The following is a 10,969-nucleotide window of genomic DNA, read 5'->3' as shown; positions in this document are numbered from 1 at the left end:
CAGTCAACACGGGTCGTGTACACAGTCAACACTGGTCGTGTACACAGTCTACACTGGTCGTGTACACAGTCAACACGGGTCGTGTACACAGTCAACACTGGTCGTGTACACAGTCAACACTGGTCGTGTACTCAGTCAACACTGGTCGTGTACTCAGTCTACACTGGTCACATGCTCATGAGCAACATGTCAGTGACACATCATCGCCTCAAATGAGACCTCAGTTTGTGTCCATACTGGCTCCATTTGTGCCCATACTGGCTCCATTTAAGCCCATACTGGCTCCATTTAAGCCATGCATTCTAAAAGTGTGGAATTGAACGGGAAAGCACGGTATTGGCAACTGTCTGGTTGATGAATAGAAGGTAACGCACACAAGTGAAGATAATTCCACTCGCTCTGCTGTCGCTGTCAACCATAGAGGGGGCGTTAGTTATGCAAATCAGTGCCCTATTCATGCCAGCAAAACCATCAAATCAGAACAGCTTAGTTGAGTGAGGGAAGATCTCGTGAACTCGAGACTAGACTAATGAGTCAATATGGTAATTAGAGACACAGACCCATTGATACTAACCCCTATTACTATAAAACCATGCTAAACACAGAAAAAGGCCATTTATAATGCATGTCCCCTTTAAAACAAATAAAGCATTAACATTTGCATGGTGTACCTTTCTGTGCGTATTCATCCACAATGTGCCAAATTAAATTTCAACCAAAAATGCTTAAACAATATGTTAGTGATAGAAGGGAACTTGTTTTGTGCAAAAATGGAAAGCTTTTCAATGACCATGCGGCAGAATTGTTACAATAGCCGATAATCCATTTCCCAATGATAAATCCCTATACGGGTGGAACAACCAGTGACGTCAGACTACACCTCCCGATTAGGCCCAATATTTTCAACTGAATGCATCTCCAGACCTGTTTGTCGAATACATTCACAAAATGTGCTGTAAACATTTGGTGCGACCGGGTAGCGTCTATGCCTTCTACAACGCTGTTCGGTTTCCGGGTTCCTCTGATTGGCCACTAAGCCCACGTGACCCTACGCTAGCACGCCCCCCTTATCGCCGCCAGTTATCGCTTACGCCCGCGCATGAGCCGCGACAAGCGCCTTCAATGACAGAGCTCTCATATTTGCGAATGCATGAACTATATCTTAAATGATGGCTATGTGTCTAATATGGCCGTCGCTTATCAATGACTTGTTTTGTTTACATCAGGGTGAACGCTGTTGCATTCGCAAATATGAGAGCCAGCAATACGCAGCTCCAGTTAACCTAATTTATACCGTAATGAATCATTAAAAAAATATACCGTTAACTGGAATATGTTGTTTCTTTACACATATGTTGGATTATGTAATTGGTTTGTCATGACAAACCAATAAAAAATCGCTACTTTACATCAGGGTGAATGCTGTTACGCTGCCACCACCCACTTCAATGACAGAGCTCTCATATTTGTGAATGCATAAATGATATCTTAAATTATGGCTATGTGTGCCTATGTATGCCTAAGTAAATGGAAGATTGCTCCACTTCTGCAAGGTCAATTTGCATGTTCTTGGTATCTAGGAACATCTACAGTAGGGACATGGGGGTATGTATTTCCAGTGTCAGAAATATTGTGTCTGTTACTAGGCTTGAGTAAATTGTAATGAAGAAAAGGAGAATATGAATTATGATTTATTTTTGCATCTGTGCCGGTGAATAACACCATGTTACAATTGTGCCGTAACCGAGGTCGCTCACTGAGCTCAGTCACCACCTTATTGAGATCAAGTGTAAAAAAAAATCTAAGCAAATGAATAAAGGGAAGATGATTAAACAGAAGGATTTGTAGATACAGTAATAAATGATAATCGATTTTAATTATGAATTCATATTTGACCTTGAACTTGACCTTGACCTTATTATGGGCAAATCATACATCTATGGATAGGGAAAATGCTCCTCTTTCCAATGGCAGGGTAGGATCTGGATTTAGTCATTTCCTTGCGGTTTTACGATAATTAGCATTTTCCCGATAAATTCGTATTTCCGATAAATCGTATAAAACATCGGTAAAAATGAAAATATACACTTTGACTACTGTTTTTGATAGGGTTATGGTCTTTACTCTTGGCTACAAAAAAATAAATAAAAAAACATTAACCTCTTAACACTTTGCCGACCTCTAGTGGCTCGGGTGTGCATTTCTTTTAATACAATATATAGATGGAATTAAAGCCCTATTTGTTGCCTGTCGATTGCCCTTTCAGATGACAAAATCCGTTCAGCGGTTCTCGGGTTACATGCCGATATGTGAGGCGTGCCCCAAAGTACGCAAAAGTACACATTACCACCCCCGACTCCTGGGGCTCTAGCTCCGTCAATCATTTGGCGATCTCGAAAATCTTTGCACAGGGTTGTAGCCAATGAGTGTGGCTTTCCAATGATATGATAATTGGGGATCTAATATGGTCTCTATTGATCGATTTATGATAAAGAAAAGCAGGGTACCCCTATAGGGGGACCTTAAGGCTTAACAGATAAGACAGGAACAAATGTATTAATTTGGCTGACCCCATGGCGTGAATACTTTCCCTAAGGGGGTTGCACTTCCGTGTTCGGTTTGCGCGGCCTGATTGTGTTGATGGAATCACGTTAATATAGAGAGATGAAAACAATACAATACGTTATTTCGATTGATATGAATAGCTAGTTACGTTAATATAGAGAGATGAAAACAATACGTTATTTATATTGATGTGATGTCGATTGATATGAATAGCTAGTTACGTTAATATAGAGAGATGAAAACAATACGTTATTTATATTGATGTGATGTCGATTGATATGAATAGCTAGTTACGTTAATATAGAGAGATGAAAACAATACGTTATTTATACTTGGGCTGTGGAACTGAAGGACTTGGGCTGTGGAACTGAAGGACTTGAGCTGTGGAACTGAAGGACTTGGGCTGTGGAACTGAAGGACTTGGGCTGTGGAACTGAAGGACTTGGGCTGTGGAACTGAAGGACTTGGGCTGTGGAACTGAAAGCTATGGCGCAATTGTTAGGAGTAACGCGATTGGGCGCTGAGAGAAACGTCAGTGGCCAATCAGGCCACGCAAACCGAACACGGAAGTGCAACCCCCTTAGGGAAAGTATTCACGCGACCCCATGACCTAGCCTCTATTGCCCCCCTCAGGCCTGTCAAGGTTTGCAAACTCTGTGGTGTAGCTCAAAGAATGCTCAAACCAAAAACGTTGGTAAATGTGTTTGGGAGTGTCCTAAAACACTTTTACAAAGTCAAATATCAAGAGAATTACAAAATATGAATACATTCTTTTTCTATATATAAAATGAGAATTGTTTAAAATATGAAAATAAGAAAAATAGTGTCACCCCAGCCCTCTTCCGAGTTGAGTCTATTTCAGCCGAGAGTATCACAGAACCTATCCAAATATCCAGGTTATCCAGAGCTATTGCAAAGAACTCTGGGTATATTAGAGTAGAGCATCATGGGTATATTTGAGAGTAAGTAATAAGAGGAAGGCTCACGAGAGGGTTCCTTGAAGTCTAGTCCCGCCGTTTCACCCACTTCCTGCGTTGAGCACCTGACCACCTCTTCTTCTTTCCTGCGGAGTTCATCTGAAAATCTCCTGACAGGCCAAACGTTATATCATATATCCTGACAGGACAGATGTTATATATATATATATATATATATATATATATATATATATATATATATATATATATATATATATATATATATATATATATATATATATATATACACATATCTCCTGACAGGACAAACATTATATACATATCTCCTGACAGGCCAAACATTATATATATATATATATAGTATATACATATCGCCTGACAGGACAAACGTTATATCATATATTCTGACAGAACAAACATTATATATATATATATATACATATCTCCTGACAGGCCAAACATTATATATATATAGTATATACATATCGCCTGACAGGACAAACGTTATATCATATATTCTGACAGAACAAACATTATATATATATATACATATCTCCTGACAGGACAAACATTATATATATATACATGTCTCCTGACAGGACAAACATTATATCATATATTCTGACAGGACAAACATTATATATATATACATATCTCCTGACAGGACAAACGTTATATACATATCTACAGGCCAAACATTATATATATATACATATCTCCTGACAGGACAAACGTTATATACATATCTCCTGACAGGCCAAACATTATATATATACATATCTCCTGACAGGACCAACATTATATACATATCTCCTGACAGGCCAAACATTATATATATATTAGGGATGTCCGATATTATCGGCCGACCGATATTATCGGCCGATATCGGCAGTAAAATGTGATATCGGAAAATATCGTTTTTTTTTTTTTTTTTTTTTTTTTTTTTTTACATTTATTTAACCTTTATTTACCCAGGCAAGCAAGTAAGAACCAATTCTTATTTTATTTATTGTCAAAAGTATGCATGTTGGTTTAATTCAACAACAAGAGATATGTAATGTTAATTTTTACTTTTTTAATTATCATATTTTGCACAGATAATGCTTACATTTAGAAAGCCTTTTGAATGCATCCAGTGAAATTATTAATTACCTGAAATTATTCAGTTTTTTTGGGGGGAAACCCTGCATATATCGGTATCGGTTGATATCGGTATCGGTATCGGTATCGAAATTAAGAGTTGGACAATATCGGAATATCGGTATCGGTAAAAAAGCCAATATCGAGCATCCCTAATATATATACATATCTCCTGACAGGACAAATGTTATATACATATCTCCTGACAGGCCAAACGTTATATATATACACATAACTCCTGACAGGCCAAACATTATATATATCTCCTGACAGGCCAAACGTTATATATATATATAAACTAAAAGGAGAATACCTTCAAGGGAAAGAAGGGACCGCACACTCCACAGGACTGGTTTTTGCTTTTTTATTGTTTGCACAACGCGTTTCGCTATCGCTTCCTCAGGTGCTATGCAGCAGGTGTCAATGATCATCATTATATGTACAGCATACTCCACCCCACATCGTAACACATCAAGCCCATTGGCTACTCAATTATCACATTTAATTTGATCATTTTGCAGGATGTAATGCATATAACTCTTATGTATAAAAATGATGCATAGAGACCACATATATACACACTCATTTTTGAAAATTATATATAATACAATATGAGAGAAGTGACAAATCGTAACACATCAAGCCCATTGGCTACTCAATTATTACATTTAATTTTATCATTTTGCAGGATACATATCACTCTTATGTATAGAAATGTCTAGAGACCACATACATACTCATTTTTGAAAATTATATATAATAAAACAATATGAGAGAAGTGACAAATACCTAGGTCATTAGACCTGATAAACAGTTTAAAACAGACTTAAAACCACACCCATATAGGTTACACAGAACGGATAGTGGTTACAAAAATGGATTCAGCTCGAGGGATTCATTTAGACCATGGGGTTCTACAGAATTCAAAGTAAAAATCCAGTATGCTTCCCTTTGTAAGAGAAGCTTTACTATATTACCGCCCCTCGGTGGTAGGGTGACTCTTTCGATTCCAATTAACCTTAGAGAGGCTGTGGATCCATGATCTCTCTCCTTATAGTGTCTCGCAATGGCATAATCCATATTGTTGTTCCTAATGGCTGCCTTGTGTTCTGCTATTCGCACCTTCAAATTTCGTTTTGTTTGTCCAACATAGACCTTACCACAGGGGCATTTCAGCATGTATATCACAGGTGTTGCAATTAATAAGGTCCCTTATTTTATATTCCTGCCCAGACTGTGGATGGTAGAAAACTTTTGTTTTCATAGTGTTTGAACAATGGGTACATCGACCACATGGATGGTTACCACACAGCTCTGTTAGCCAGTTAGAGTGACTTACTACAGGGGATTTATACATAGAATTGACGACAGCGTCCCTTATGTTTTTTCCCCTTTTAAAACAAAATCTTGGTGGTAATGAAGAAATGTTTTTTAAAAGAGGGTCACATTTGAGTATGTTCCAGTGTTTGTCAATAATGTTTTTAACAACTTGAGATGACGTACTATATTCTGAAACTAATGTGACTCTGTTACCAGGGGTGTCTCTTTTGTCAGATTCCAAAATGGTTTCCCTCTGTACATGTTTTGTCTTATTTCTGGCTGTATGCACCACTGATGCCTTGTATCCCCTCTGTTCAAATCTGTTACTCATTTCGTCTGCCTTTCTTTCTAGGTCTGTAGGATCACTACAGATACGTTTAAGGCGCAGGAATTGTCCGTATGGGATATTCTCTACCATACGTCTCGGGTGATGACTCTGTGCATGTAAAATAGTGTTGCGGTCTGTTGGTTTACGGAAAATAGTAGTGTTCAGGTTTCCCTCATTATCCGTTGATATCCGTAAGTCTAGGAAATCAATATGTTCTCTGCTGTGTACCATCGTGAATTTTAAAGTGTGATGTGTACCATTGATATACTCCCTGAACTGGAATAACTCATCTTCCGAGCCAACAAACACCATGAGAATGTCATCTAGACTATGTACCTTTTCCAAAAAAATTACATTTTTCAAGAGGGGCGAGGCATCTTGGTTGTGGATAAACTGGGATTCCCAGTGGCCCATAAATAGGTTGGCGTAATTAGGTGCGAATGCAGAACCCATGGCAGTACCCTGGATTTGAATGTACCATTTATCATCAAGCATGAAGTAATTCGATTTCAAAATAAAATTCGTCAAGCTGAGTAAAAAATCAGAGGAGACTTCATCATTTGTACCCAGAAAAAATGACATGGCCGCCAGGCCGTCCTCATGTGGAATATTAGTGTAAAGACTCTCTACATCAAAGGATACTAGATATGCATTTTGTGGGATGGAAGTCTTTAACGACTTCAACACATCCCTAGTGTCTGCAAGGTATGAAGGTAATGTCTTTACAATATCTTTGATAAAATAGTCTACAAATTGACTTAGAGGTTCTGATAAGGAATTGTTTCCTGAGACTATGGGGCGTCCTGGCGGGTTTGTCAATTTTTTATCAATTTTAGGTAATAGATAGAAAACAGGTGTGACAGGGAATTCAACTTTTAGGAACTCGTATTGTTTTTTTGTGATGTTCTTACTTTTAAGTGCATCATCTAGTATCTTATCTCTGTCTGTCATTAACTGTTCAACAGGGTTGTGAAGAAGAGACTTGTAAAATGCAGTATTGCTAAGTTGCCGTGTGGCTTCATACATGTAATCTTTAACATTTTGTATTACAATAGAGCCACCCTTATCTGCCGGCTTGATAATAATTTTGTCATTTTTGTCAAATTCGTTTAGAGCTCTTCTTTCAACCTCCGTTACATTTTGATGCTTGATTGTCTTGTCTGATGATTTCACAAATGTCTGGATGTCTCGCTCAACTAGTTTACTGAAAGTGACCAAGGTAGGATTCAGAGTACTAGTGGGACAATAAGTTGATGATTTCTTCAATTTATTCATAGGATTAGTAGATATAGTCTGATCAGTATTTCTAAAAAGGTGTTTAAGGTGTAACAGTCTGAAAAATTTGTAGCAGTCCACTTTCAATTTAAAGACATTCACCTTATTTGTTGGAACGAATGATAGACCTTTACCTAATACCGATTGTTGGGCTGGGGTGAGGGGACAGTCCGAGATGTTAATCACGGCCTGTTGCTCCTGCTCCTGGTGACGACAGATGGCGGGTCGATGTCTTTTCTTCCCCCGCCTCGTCCTCTTCCCCTGGTCCCTCTTCGTTGGTTGTTGTGTCGTGAGCCGTGCCGTGGACGTGCGTCTAAAAAACGCGCATCCTGGGAATGGGTCGAGTCACTTGACAGGGCAGGATCAGACTCCTCGGTTGTGTAGTTTCCTCGGTTCCCTTCGTTGCGTGGGAATCGCTCCCTCTGGCGTGAGGCCGCTGGACGTCGTTCTTTCCACGCCGGTTGTTGCCACTTGTAGACCTCTCTTGAAGTCCTCAGCATGTCATTCGAATTTGTTCCTCTTAAGAGTTTTAAGTTCACTCTCAAACTTCTTTAGGTCATCTTTCATCTTGCGTTCCAGGTTTGTGAACTCATCCGAGCCAAGTTTCACAACCAGCTCGTCTTTAATACGTTGAGCCTCTCGTTTTGTCACACACACACACACACACACACACACACACACACACACACACACACACACACACACACACACACACACACACACACACACACACACACACACACACACACACACACACACACACACACACACACACACACACACACACACACACACACACACACACACTCTCCCAGCTCTCTTTCTATCTTGCCCCTTCCTCATCTCTCTCACCCCCCTCTCTCTCTACATATCTCACACACACACACACTTCAGAAACAAACATAGTATCAATGAGAGCATCAATAATACACCTGAGTGAAGTCTAGTAAAAAAAAAATACAAAATAAAAAGGGGAAAAAAAAGTTTTAAAACATTTTCTTTTTTAATCGTGAGTTAAAAAAAATAGTGGCGTTAATAGAATCGGGCGATAACGCGTTCACTTTGACAGCCTTAATATATATATATATATATCTCCTGACAGGACAAACGTTATATATATTGTGGCAGATCTCACCCCTCCTCTCATGGATATGTGAAGGATGGGAGATACTTTTGCCACGGAAGGAGTAGAGTCAATTAGGTAGCTAATTAGTACTGATAGAACACACCTGCACATCATTAGTCCACCCACATCTCACGTGCACACGCCCAGACCCACACACTACAAAGCCACACTAGGTTAGTTAGGAGTAAGTTGAGCAGAGGTGAGGTTGGAGTTGTTGTTTATTGAGAGAGAGAGATTGTAGTATTCAGAGTTGTGAAGGTGAGAGGTAGTGAGAGGAGAGGTGAAGGGGAGTAGGTGTTCATTGTGTATGGACCCTGGACTGGCTGAGAAACCCCCTTGTGTACTGACCCTGGACCGGACGACTACCCTGAGTATTGAACAATCCCATTTTCTGCTAGCCTGTTTTGTGTTTTTGACCATCGGACTGTTTATGACCATTCGCCTATCAAACTGGATTTTGCCTTAATTCAATAAATATTCTTATTGATTGATATTGCTCTTGTGTGGACCTTTGCATTTGTTTGTATTTGAACCGTGACAAGTCTGGTCCCCACCAGGCTCGTCACAATATATATATATAATTATATCCTGACAGGCCAAACGTTATATATCTCCTGACAGGTCAAACGTTATATAGTATACATATCTCCTGACAGGCCAAACGTTATATTTATACATATCTCATATCTATCATATAGATTTATACCCTGGATCTGTTGAGACTGGTCAAACTTGGCAGCTCTTGTTTCTGTCATCTACCCAGTAAAACGTTGCATGTGAAAGTAATGGAAAGGTGGGGAGATTTCTTGGCCTAAAGTCTAAAAAGTCTATAAATGTCTAAAATGTATTGTCCACCAACAAGAGAATGAACATTTAACCTGCTTTTGAAAGCTGACATTTTGTGGACAATAAATGTAAAATGTAGCAAGAAAGTGAAACATTGCCCATATTTATTGTAACATAAATTGATTACCACCCCCGACTCCTGGGGCTCTAGCTCTGTCAATCTTTTGGTGATCTCGAAAACTATTGGACAGGGTTCTAGCCAATGAGTGTGGCTTTCCTATGATACCCCAGGTGGGGATCTGCGATTCAGGGATCTAGGTGAAAAGTCACAAGTGAAAACAGAAAGAAAAAAAAACTGCAGAATGTATTGAAGTCAATGAGGAAATGGTTTACTGAAAGCTTTTTTAAATTTTTAAATTTTTTTTTTACAGTTTACCAAAATTGCTCCTAATCACTCATTTCTGAACAGATTGTTATACAATTTTATAAAATATTAGATTTGGATATTGCAACTACTACAGAAAAACGTGAGTAACAAGTATTTCTACTCTAAGTTCAGACCTATGTTACTCTATTTCATTAGCACTAAAACTGATCTTTCTAAAAGAGAATGTTATCTTTCAAAGGAGACCAGGCTTATGCATGTGCTATAAGTATAAAGTATAAGTGCAAAAAAAGTATACAGTCCTCAAAAACAAAAACAAAAATGGCCACTTTTCTGCCCGCATGTTAAACATTTAACCTACATTTTTTTTATATATATATTTGTGGTGTAACTTCAGTTAAATGTGGGCTAAAGATTGTAAATGATGAAAATAAGTTAATATCTTGATAGATAAATAAATGCTATAAGAGTTTTATGAGAGCTGACCAAAACATTTCCAGAAATGTATAAGTGTGGTTTAAGAGTTAAGATTAGATTAGATTAGATTAGATTAGATTCACTTTATTGTCATTACACAGTACAAGACAGTGCAACGAGATTGTGTACATCCAACCAGGATGTGACAATCAACAGTCAGTTGCAATATAAGACACATATAAATAAAACTGTACTGTAAAGTGCAATGGTTAGCACAATGTGCAATGGTGAGAATAAACAATTATCATTAAAATAAAGTCTACATAAGCTATGGCTATATACACAGGTATACAATGAGGTGCAGTGGCTAAGTAGAGTTTTGATTCAGAAGTCTGACAGCTGAGGGGAAGAAAGGGTTAAACAACATTGTTAAAATACAGAGATGAACTGCACAGACTTCTTCCTCAACCAAAAGAAGCAGTTTCAACGAACTAACAAGGAATGTAGCTCAACGCCGTCAACATGAACGTTAGTCCCAGGTAAGATCTTTTCATACACACTCACACACACATATGGGGGGGGGGGGGGGGGGGGGGGTGGAGGTGGAGGTGAGGTGAGGAGGGTGGAGTTGTCACATAAAAGGCAGGGTTCCTGGCTGTCTGTATTCATATGTCAGACAAACAAGTCAT

This window comes from Notolepis coatsorum, assembly GCF_963971535.1.
Source record: "Notolepis coatsorum genome assembly, chromosome: 6".
NCBI classification, from domain to species: domain Eukaryota; kingdom Metazoa; phylum Chordata; class Actinopteri; order Aulopiformes; family Paralepididae; genus Notolepis; species Notolepis coatsorum.
The sequence above is the reverse complement of the archived record's forward strand: the minus strand, read 5'-3'. Positions refer to the sequence as shown.